The sequence below is a fragment of the Silene latifolia genome, chromosome Y, assembly GCF_048544455.1.
Source record: "Silene latifolia isolate original U9 population chromosome Y, ASM4854445v1, whole genome shotgun sequence".
Taxonomy (NCBI): domain Eukaryota; kingdom Viridiplantae; phylum Streptophyta; class Magnoliopsida; order Caryophyllales; family Caryophyllaceae; genus Silene; species Silene latifolia.
This window is the reverse complement of record NC_133538.1, coordinates 428,807,732-428,820,358: the sequence shown is the minus strand read 5'-3', so window position 1 is coordinate 428,820,358 and position 12,627 is coordinate 428,807,732. Positions and strand designations below refer to the sequence as shown.

Here is a 12,627-nt window from a genome sequence, read left to right as displayed (position 1 = left end):
CTGTAAGGACCCTAGCCGGTAACTTTTCCATAATCTTATATGTCAGACCCTTCTCAAACCTCAATGCTAAGTTCTCCTGACTCAGCCCCATATCCTCTGCGTACCTAGACTTCTCATTGAACTTGTGATAGTACTCAGCCACTGTCATATCCGAAGTCATCTTGAAATCATCATCAAACTCCTATCTCAACTTACTACGGACATGTTCCGGCACAAACTCTCGACGCATAGCTCTCTTGAACTCATCCCAAGGTATAGCCGACTTCCCCTGTCTCACATACAGATCTAAGACACTCTCCCTCACCTTATCCCACCATTCCCCGACCGCATCTCTCAAGTAGAACACAGCTTGTTCTACTCTAAAATCCTCAGGGCAATGCACCACATTCAGAATATTCTCCATCTCTTTGTGCCAATTATCAAGCAAGATTAGCGCACTTGTACCCATATACTCTTTTGGGTTGAAACGAGCGATGTTGATGCTTATCTTAGCAAAATCCACCCCAGCCTCCTTATCCTTCCCAAACTTCTTTAAGGCATCTGTAAGCGCGTCTTGATGCTCTAGCATCTTAGCTATCTCATCAATACTCATCATCTCAGCCCTAGCATACAACGCGGTTCTCTTCGGCGGCATCTTTGAACTATATAAGAGAAGAGGTAAACATAAACACACATCCCATAACTCAAACACGTAAACGACCTGAGCAGAACATACTCGACCGAGCTCTCAATCCACTCGATCGAGTTGCCCACTTACTCGATCGAGTGCCTCGACTCCAGAACCTGACCAGAATGCCTCAAAAACCTCACTCGATCGAGCCATATACTTACTCGATCGAGTTGACCTCGCTCGATCGAGTCCCTCTACTTACTCGATCGAGTGCCTAAAAACAACACATTGTCCAGAAATGATATACACCCCACTCGACCGAGTTACACCCACTCGATAGAGTCCCTCACCTACTCGATCGAGTGCCTCCCACTCAATCGAGTCATGCTGACTCGTATACTACCCGCCTGCTCAACTCAACTACTTTCCACCACAATTATATATATGTAAAACTATATGTATAATATATATACCACAAACAACATCCTATTTCACATGTTTCTATTAAGCCACATCATAAATTAATTACCATGCAATTCCGTTTTCATAGCAACATATAATCATGCTACTTACTCACCTCTCGCCACCACATTGACCATACTCCACATGCATTCATCCACCGATTCATACAACACATTCTAACATAGATATGCAACGTAACTTAAATAAACACATAGCGATCCCCAGACACACCCCATAATGACCGGTTCAAAGTTGTAGGGCGAAATCGCGACTTTAGGACGTCTCCTAAGTCTTTGCATTAGCTCCTAACAACTCCTACCCGGGTTCATTTTATTTTGACTCTCTAGATTCATTAGCTTCATTAGTTACAAGTTTCAAAATCGTCGCTCTGATACCACTTTGTAACATCCCCATACTCCAAGTGCCTTACCAGGACCACTTAAGGCATGAATTCTACTACAAAATAAACCTAATGCAACATTTCGTGTGCAACACTTACGGTTTGTGTTGCAATTTTCAGTTAATTAAGCAACGCTTAATTTATAAATGTTGCTTTTACTTACATAGAGCAACACTTTAATATAAGTGTTGCAATGTATTACCGTAAATGCAACGGTCTTATACAAATGTTGCATTTTGTAGCAACACTTGAGCAACACTTTTGTCACATAAGTAATATATACCCTAAAAATTTTTTAACTTGTTGATTTTACCGCTTAAGTATTGTGAAATGAAAAATGAAAAATGAAAAATTAAAAATTAAAAAACACATTTTGCGGCGCCAACACATTCATTCATTCACTGTAATAGTTATCCATCACCGCCTCAATTCATTCATTCATTCAATCTCACAAGGGCGCTCTCTTCTTCATTCATTCGATGGTCTCTTTTCCTTTCTCATTCATTCGTTCAATTCCACCCTCTCTTCTTCACTCAATCTCAACTTTGATTGGATTCTGTCGAAACCCGGTGAAGTCATATTATTTGGATTGAAGTCATTTTCTGATTGGGATTTGTCGAAAGGTATGATACAACTATTTCAATTGTTTTTATCATTTTTAAGCTAACAAAAACCTAGGTCAGTGACTAGATTGAGAAATCAATGTCAAGCTAACAAAAACCAACAACTGTTCGAGCTCCGGCAACACCTTGACAAAGATCAGACAGGGGAAATCAATGTGAGGAGAAACATGACTATGGCTGACATGATCTTGATGAGAAACCAGATGCAAAAAGAAAAAGAAATGATTCGATTTTGGTCAATCATCACATTTCACCCCTACCAGAGAAGACTTAAACATTGGCTCAAAGACGCATGAAACTTATATCCAGCCTTCGCCTACTCAGGGAGATACGATAGGAGGTAACTGTACCATATCATAATGTGTAGGGTAAGATATTTTAATTTTATAATTATCATCCTTTACACTATTTAGTTTTTTCATTCAACTTATTAAAAAAATGCAGTTCACTACGAAAATTCATCTCAAGCCGAACGAGATGAACTTATAGCAGCATGTTTTGGAGGAGATCCATTAACTGATAGTAGTACTGAAGGCGAGACACATAGCTCTGAAGAGGAATATCCTGAAGATGAGAGTGAGGAAATAAACTTGGATATTCAAGATCTTGAACTAGATGGTAAATTAATATTAGTTTATTTCTTGTATTTTTTTTTATATTACATATATAAAAATATTTTGTATATTATATGGATATTTAATTATATATTGCTTGTAGCTATCTTGGAAGGCGGTACAAGAGGACCAACAATGTTACACCATGTACACACGCGACCGTTGGAGAAAAGGGTGGCCATCATTCTAAATGAGTTTGGGCAACCAATTGGTCCCATATTGGAGAAGCAAGACATTGTAGGTGAATTTTCTCGTTTTTTAGGTACATTAGCTCGGGATTATGACTATGTACCCTTAGTCTTTGACTCTTGGCGGAAAGTCCCTAACAAAGATAAACTGTGGGATTATATCTTGGTATGCCTCCTTTTAATTATAGCTTACTTGAATTCAGTAGCGCCTTCATTATTTTATTTTTCAAAATTGTACAAAACCGTTATATTCTATGCAGGGAAAATATATAGTACAGGATGAAGGTAAAGACGGGTAATGAAGACTATTAGAGATGCATGGAGAGTCCACAAATGTCGTTTCAAGAGAAAGCATTTCTACCGCTATAAAGATGATAAAAGTAGGTGGCGAAATAGATCTAAACTAGTTCCTGATGAGGACTTTCTAAAATTACTTGCCACATGGAAAAAAAAGTCTGAGAAGGTGATATTCATCTCCTTATACTTGAATTTATAACTCATAATGTTCTTGGCTGTATATATATATATAATTCGTCTTTAATTACGCAAGTGTGGTTCACTATTTCTATGCATTTATCTAATGTGCAGCAACGATGCTCTCGTAACCGTGATCGTCGGTTGGCTCAAAAAAATATGCACACGGCTGGGCCAAAAAGTTTTGCAATTATACGAGAGGAACTGGTAATTTAAATAGATGTCATCAGTTATGAACTATAGATAGATCATTTTTACCGAAGTATATATTATGCTATTTCTCATTTTACAGAAAAATGAAAATCCAGACAAAGAGCCACCTTCTCTTGCTAAATTGTTTGAGCATACTCGTGCAAGAAAAATTGGAAAAAAGTATAAAGAGCCGTATGATGATACAGAAGGAAAGATAGTAAGTTAATTAATTTTCTGGTTGGCTCATTATAATTATTCTGATGCATTCAAAATTTTTTTGACGAGTGAAAGTCTAATCATAAGTCTAATTATAGGCAAACATGAAAAATTATGTACCTGATGATGGAGAATGCCCAATGACCCCTTTTTGCATGTCATGGGCAAGGAATATGACTACGTCGAGATTATTTGGTAGTGGTGTGTCTAATAAAAGGTTGAAGGAGGTGAATGGTACACAACCCTCTTATGTGGTTCCAGTGGAGGTTTTGGAGTCTTTGAAAACTACTCTACGTGAAGATTGGCGAAAAGACATGGACTGCGAAATGAGTAAACGAATCAAAGAACATGAAGCAGAACATCTCAAGAAGAAGGCGGAGTTAGAAAGCATGCAAAAAGATATTGAAAATGAAAGAGAGTTAATGAGAGACCAAAATCGACAAAGATAATTGGAAGACTACCTCCGGATGTTGTCAAGGAGTACTTAACATGAGGTATATATATTCCTTCATTGTTCATTCGAGCGAGTTGGTGTGCATACGGGTTATTGTTGCTTTAGTTCAATTTCAACTTCTAAGCAATTTCACTTTCTGTTTTATCTGTCTTTGTTTCTTAATTTAACTTTTCTAGGGTTTGGGACTCTTTGTAATGGTATAATTAGGAGTAATTTTATGTTCACAGCTTCAAAATTGTGAGAAATGTGCTTGTGATTGCTTTGTTTAAGATTTCGTGGTATCTTTGTGCTGTGGGCATTGATTTATCCTATGCTACCTTATTTGGATTCGGATATGCGTGCACGACATAGGTACATATCTTAGTCTCAAAGACTTGGAGTTTGCTAGATTCAAATTTTGAGAAATGGAAACTATGTCCTTAAATGAGGATGTGGGTTTTGAGACACATCTTCATAACAAAATTTTGATTAAACAAGTGTGAAAGGTTGAGAGTAGAATGGAGAGATATTTGTCACACAAGGGTTAAAATCACAATATATGCCTTTTCATGTACTCGTCTCGTCCTCTGCTTTGTCTTGCAAGTTTCGCTTTGTCTATGTTAGGAGAAGTGTGAGATTGGTTGGTCTGATATGGATTCGATGATTCGTATCCTTAACTGTCCTGTTACTCTGTTACAGTGGTGGAGCTAGGGTATGGCTCCAAAAGTGACGGGTCAAACTAACATTTGGTTTATCCGCATTAGTGTTTTCCTGTTAGACAGATCATTTTGCTATTTTTGAAATCTTTGTATAGTCATGGACGTTTGTATCGGCTTTGGGTGGTCGGACATATTCGGGCTCTTTGATCATTATGTTCAGGGAGTATAATAACATTGTTGGTTCAAGAGCAATCTCACTTTTGGAGAGAAAACTACCATCTATGTCTGTGTCATCTTTATTTTCTTTGTCTTTGCCATCGATTTAGCTTCTTAAAAAGCAAATTTGGACTGCAAGGTGCAAGTATAGGGTAACTGTTGTGTAATGATATAGTCAGTTGAAGTTCTTAAGTAATTTTCATCTGCTAGAATACTATACCAGCGCTAGTGTTTTTTAACATTTGAATCCTGAAACTAATTTCCTTTGTTGATCTGTTTGTGTTATCTGTTTGTCTTACACAACTCGTTATGCATTGATAATAGCTTCTTTAGCCTTGAAGTGCAGTATTTACATCATAATATGGGTTTTAATCTTTCGGATAGGTATGTAACTTACGACTTGTCCCCTTGTCCACTTAATTTTCTTTTTGTCTCTAATTTTCTCCAGTAATAGTTGCTTTCTTAAATTGTTGTCGAAAAATGCGTTCTGCTGGATACAGTTAGTAGTTGCTGGCTGCAGTAGGTTTAGGATAGTTTATCCAGACCCCCATCTATATAAAACAACATGTGTATATATATTCCTGCAGCTGGTGTCCCTAGTGCGTCGGCTGTGAGTGTGTTTACTGGAAACCTCAAATACAACTGTTTTAGCTGATGTGAATTCTGAGGTGAACATGTGTATATATATTCCTCTTAATTTTGTCACAACTACAATTTACTCCAATTTACTCTGAGGCATGCTCGGTAATATCTAGCATCTGCTTTGTCGGTCACTCTTCTTTGCTTTTGATGCAGAAATGAGAGCGTTGTTTCCTACTCACTTACTGTTTAATGTGAATATAATTTTGATAATATAATTGAAACTTGGTAGTTATGTGCATTTAGTAATTGACAGGACACTTGTATTTCAAAATTGACGTAATTGCTGAACGCTTTGGTTTGGTTTCTTCCCTGCAATTTCCTTACATTTTCTTTGAATTTCTATGGCTTATTATCTTATTCTTTGTGAGTGTGTTTACCTAATAATTGTGTTGGTTGACAGTGGCCTAGTAATAGCTTTCTTTAGTAATGCTCTTGCCCATCGCAGGTCGTCCCTTGTGACGGGTCGGATCTTGCGACGGGTATTTTGTGACGGGTCCTTGTTAATTAGTTGTTCTTTAATGCATTATTTATTATTTCGTGATAATTAAGTGTGACGTATCATCTATGCTTATTGAGCCTTTGAATCCTCAAATCTAATAATGTTCTATTTTTTATGTTACAGGTTGCATTTGAGGTATTAACAATGATGATGGGTTGATTTTTGTCGGTTGGCAACATATATATGCTCACAATACAAGAATGAAGACTTATAATTAGTAGCTTTCAAATAGTCGTTAACAATTATTATTTGTTCTATTTAAACATTTGTTATATTTGTTTTAGTTAAATAATTGAATATTTGCGATCGAAGTTCTACTTTTGATCCTTTTTTGAAATGTAATTGACATATATTTTTGAGACTGAATCAATTGAATGCACAATTAGAGAGAATTACAATTGTTGCGTGCCTTACAAGTCCTTATGTCGTTGCACTTTATTAAGTATTGTTTTTGAATAAATTAGTGTTGCATTTGTTTATTATAAGTGTTGTTTTGGGACGTAACCAGTGTTGCGTTTCCAAATAAAAATGTTGCATTAATTTCATATAAGTGTTGCTTATCAACATGAAAAGTATTGCATTACTTCAGGAAGTGTTGCTTTTTTTACATAAGAAATGTTGCATTAGAAGATATAAAATGTTGCCTTTGCAATTGAAAAAGCGTTGCATAAACATGACCAATGCAACACTTTTCAATAGTGTTGCTTCAGATTAAAAAGTGTTGCATTAAGCGTTGCAATGACCTAATGCAACAAGACCTGATGTAGCACTTGATTAAGTGTTGCATAAACTCTATTGCAACATTTATATGACATTATGCAACAATAGCAAAGTGTTGCTATAGAATCTAAATGTAGTAGTGGAAAGTGCTACCATCTCGGTTACCCGAGTCAATGTATATCAAATAGATAATAACGAAACGTACTTTATTAAATATAATTAAAGCGATACAAGTCCAAAACCAAAATTGTTAAAATAAATACAATTGTTCCCAAAAGCTAACTCAAATGAAATAAATAAATGTTTAAGACACAGCGGAAGACTTCTAGACATCTCGTGGCAACTCAACCCAGCTATCTCATGTGCATCATCTCATACCTGCTAAATAATTGCTCACCATACCCGAATGGATCACCACAGTTTTCAAAACATTTAAATGGGGTCAGTTACTGATTACACAAAAACAATACAGAAGATACAGTACACAATCATCCAATTCTCCACATAACTCCACACACCTGACTACACACTAAAGTGTGTAGTCCTGCCAGAATACCCGTCGCAACAAGTATTCCACACCGCCAGTGAGGGACCGCATCCGTTCCCACCTAAGTCCCGCTCATCTTATCCGAGCGATAACGCATGTTCCTTAATGTGCACATCCCCTTCTGTGGCGGGTTCCACAGAGGGCGAATCAAGGGCGTGAAGCCACTCCACAAGTGACTCCACTCAGTCGAGGGTGCACCTCGCGAACCACAGACAAACAATCACAACCAACTATACAATCAACAATCACCAATTCTAATTCCAATATAATATGAATCAACAACAATACACAACATTATGTAATCAATAACCGAGTAGGGAAACCCTACCTGGAATAGCAACCACAAGACCGTCTCAAGCAGCTAATCAAAAATGCTCCTCTATGAAATCTCCTCCTATAACCACATATAATCATACAATTATCCTCTAAACAACATAATACTCCCAAACCCCTAATCTACCCAATAGGGTTTTAAACAAACTCAATGAAACAGTATAAAAATTATACAAGAATCTTACGCTTGACACGACGAACTCAACGGCGTAAAGAACAAGACAATCCGACGATCCTAGCCCTTGGGATTTGTTAACAACGGGAAGAACAATGAAATGTAACTCTTTTTCTCTCTTTTAAAGGTTTTAGAAAGTGAAAAGTGATTAAGAAGAATGACGGAACCCTTAAATATTAATCACGCCTTATTAACAAAACCCGGCTAAAACAGCCCGTAATACCAACTTACTCGATCGAGTGCCCAACATACTCGATCGAGTACCCATCAGGTAGCCTACTGTTTCGTATAAAAACATACTTACTCGACAGAGTAAGCCCTACTCGATAGAGTACCCATAGACATAGAAAATCGTAGTATTACACACGGAGTCACCCAAAACAATTAACCACATAATTGTACTGTGTAGGAAACCCTACCTTATTCGCGAAATCCAAAAGCAACAATAGACGATCTAGAACTGCTCCTCTACGAAATCGTCACATATACAATTGACACGGCTATCGCAACCCTATCAAAGATAAAACCTAACGGTCTCAACTAAAATGTAGCAGAGGCAGTCGAGTATCGAATCCACATGGAGGAAATGTAATTATAGCTGTCTATTCTAATCCTATGGTAACAATTGGGGGGTTTGATTAAAATTGATTCTAAACTACGAAGGTTGAAGGGGAGAGAAATAAGGCGAAGAGCAAATAAGCAATAAAATACGATTAAACTATCAAGAAGAGAGGGGCATGTCGGGATTTCGGTTCACTACGGTAGTCCAACAACTCAAAGATAAATGACTCGCATTTAACTAATGTGAGACGGATGTTAGAAGGTCCTTTCGGTCCACTTCCTACCCTAAAATACCACTAACTTAACTTTCGTCCTCATTAGGGTAATCTACTATTTATAGCAGGCCTATTTAGTCCAATCTTTCGATCCAGGATTAATTGTAGCCAGTTTAATGGGTGACATAGAAGCGTGCACTCAACTAGGTCGGGAATTACAGTTAAATTGCTATAGTGACAGGGTCTCTTAATCAATTCGTCCAATTCATTCACTACGTCGTCGTTTTTCTACCGTAGATTCCCTAATCCCAACATGAAGGGGGTTTAGCTACTCATGTTCGTAATTAATCTAACAAACAAATAAATTCCCAGAAGACATAGTGAAATAACAATAAAGTGCAAATACGGAAATTAGGGCAAAGGAGAATGATAACATGAACAAGAAATAAAAGCAACAAGTGATTATTATTAATAAAGAGAAAGTAAAGATTACAATCTGAGCGAATCCGGCGTAAAGAACACTGAATCCGAGCAACCAATAATCCGAAAAATGAAACAACAGTCAAGGCAAAAGCTACGTACCAAGGGTTTGATAGTTTTCTAGTGTAAAAGATAATAAAAGAGTTCCCCTAATAACCTAGTAAATCATAGGTTAAATAGCCAAAACAACAAAGTGTTTATGCGGAAATAAATAAAACACGGACTGATTAAAGCCCATAATGTCGAAAACCTCTCGATCGACCATCAGGTTAGCAGAAGTTCCTTGATCGACCATCAGGTTAGCAGAAGTTCCTTGATCGACCATCAGGTTACTCGATCGAGGACTTGGTCTTGTGCAGCCTGCTCGATCGAATGAGGGGCAGCTCGATCGAGCATCGGGGTGTAGGAACCACTCGATCGACTAGAAAGCGCTCGATCGAGTGGTTGTGTCTTCATTTCAGCTCACGTCTTCACCCAAGTGCCTCGTAATACGTGCCACGACACTTCCAAGTGCAGTATCTCACTCTGGGACAGTCCCGTCTCCTCTAAATGCATGCGAAAAGGACAAAAAGGGATATGGTTCCACTACTTCCGCGATCATTCCTACAAAAAAGGACAAAATACACCAAAGTAGCCAATTCGGGGCAAAATACCATAAAAACAGTATAGAAATGCATAGAAATACGTGCTGAAATAGGCCAAAAAGACTATATATTAGGCACGTATCAACAATGATACTAGTTTTAAGCCCGTGCAAATTTGCACGGGTTTGCTTATCTAGCAACTGTTATTATTAGGATTGACAAAATAGATAAATATCAAAATTTAAATATACAAAATATAGTCTAAAAACCAATTATGTACATACAATAATTACTATAAAGATACAATTTATATCGTGAACCTAATAACATTATAAATTTTGGAAAATTTTGATATAATTATATTACGCGTTTTATTAGATATGCACTTAGTAATTTACGAAAAAAAATTGTATTTAAAATATTAACGTTCACAATTCTACTGTTATATATCGTAAAATTTCATTATATTTCTACATTTATTTAAAGTTGTCACTCCCAAAGTTCAAATCTATCCACGGTTAAACTTGCTCTTCGTATGACAATATTTGTCGTCAGTTATCAAAAGTAATTCATTATGAAAAACTAGATGAAACAATTTTTTTTCTAAAACAACTTATAAAACAAATGGTTAGAAAAATAAATATATTATATGGTAACAAATGTATATTATTTGGTTTTGTATAATTTCTATAAATAATTTCTATAAATTTAGGGATTATAAGATGAGTGTAACAATAAAATGATAGAAAAGTAATTAAATAAGGTTAAAGAACATAGGGGGTCCCACACAAAAAAAAAAAAATCAATCCTAAAAAGAAGCAACCAATCAGAACAACCTAAATAACTCAACTTTTATACTACTTAGATATAAGCAACACCAATCAAGATCTATACTAATTACTCAAAATCCCCCAATTAACCTAAATTAGGGTTTACATAAACTTCTAAGTTCTAACAACGATAAATAAACTAATTAGCGTTACTAAAGACTTACAAAAGCGATTGACACAAAGAATGCGAAATTCGATGAACAAAATGCCAGATCCTTACTTGGTATATGATTAGAGTGATTAGGGAGTATTTAGAGAAATGTTTTTAGGTTTATAAAATAATTAGCGAACTGATTATAAAATTATATAACTCTCAAATCATTATAATCAAACCGCGTAAAACACGGTCTCAGGAACGGGCACTCGGTCGAGTAGCCCAGGTACTCGGCCGAGTACACCCCACTCGACCGAGTGTCACCCACACTCGATCGAGTGCCCTCAAGTCAGAAGCCTGCCCAAAAACACCCGAGGACACACATGGTCGAGTGCAACCTACTCGACCGAGTACTCTATGCTCAGAATTGAGTAGTATTACAATAATTAACCAAGTAATTCATATTACAATCAAGTCCTACAAAAATATAATACATCTAATTACTTATTACAGCCAACTACTTACTAAATCCCCAATCAATTTACCAAAATAACAAAACCCCCCAACTTCCTCTAATTTCTAGGGTTAGAAAAACAATTAAAAAGATAAAGAGAATAATGCTTGTCTCACAAGATGAAAAGGTAAAGAAAGATGAAAGATGTTTTTAAATCTTCAAATCCCAAGCTAAATCCTCTTGAAAGATGATAAGGGATGCTTAGAGAGGTTTGAGAGAGTTTAGGGTTTGTAAAAATAAAGAAGAAAATTGAACAAGGAAATATATAGAAAGGCCCAAAACACGAGCTCAATTCTCGCGAGCCGAGTGACTCGATCGAGTGCTCGAGAGCACTCATCGGTCAAGTGCACCAGCCACTCGGCTGAGTGCCACCTAGTCAGGCTCTAGGTTAAACTCAAACGTACTCGGACCACTCTACTCGGCCGAGTGAGTGTCACTCGGCCGAGTACTCTGCTGTACTCGACCGAGTGAACAACTAGAAAATCAGGGGTGTTACATACTCCTTCTATTTTTTTTCCTTTCTTCCCATTTGTTTCTTTCCACAGTCCCTATGAAAGAACTTTGACCATATTTTTCGACACGTAAATGTTACTTTTTGTGTTGAGGGTAATATTTTGTGATAGATGATTTGATAATAATTTAATTTTTTAGTTTTATGTATTAATAATTTTTATTTTTCACTATATTCACCGTAAAAGTTTGGTATGATCCCAAAAAGTAAATGGGAAGAAAATTTGAAATGGTGATATTAAGCATAACAATGAGAAAAATAAAAATGGAAAATTTACGTGGTACCCTCGAACTTTGTCATTTTGCACGTGGTATCCAACTTTTTAAGTTTGTTTACATGATACCCTTCATGTTTGATTTTCATGCACAACATGCCCTTTTGTCGCTATAAAAAAACTCAAATGCGCATAATTCATCGATCGAAATTCAGAATCGGCCAATTTTTTTTCCTAAAATGATTTTCTCGTCATAATCTACGATTTGAGAAAAAAAATTGTCGAATGACATTTTATAGGGGTTTTTTTTAACGAAAATCTCAAATCAACCATATATTTGATCTTAAATTTTCGAACGACCATTTTTGTATTATCAATTTATAGATCTCGAAAAGGTAATCAATTTGAAAAAAAAAATTAGTCAATTCCGATTTCTGGTCTATGATTTATGCTCAATTGAAAATATTAAGAACGATCGAAAGGGCATGTTGTACTTGAAAATCAAATCTCAAGGATATTTTGTGTACAAACTTAAAAAGTTGGATACCACGTGCAAAATGACAAAGTTCGAGGGTATCACGTGAATTTTCCGAAATAAAAATTAAGAATATTAGGCAAATC

General features: G+C 36.3%; 1 long non-coding RNA gene across 1 annotated transcript; it reads left to right on the top strand.

Moving 5' to 3' along the window:
• Positions 1-3,218: 3,218 nt before the first annotated feature.
• Positions 3,219-3,868, top strand: LOC141626690 (uncharacterized). Its single transcript, XR_012536280.1, has 3 exons — positions 3,219-3,360; positions 3,486-3,578; positions 3,664-3,868. It is a non-coding gene; the product is annotated as an uncharacterized LOC141626690 (long non-coding RNA).
• Positions 3,869-12,627: the final 8,759 nt, after the last annotated feature.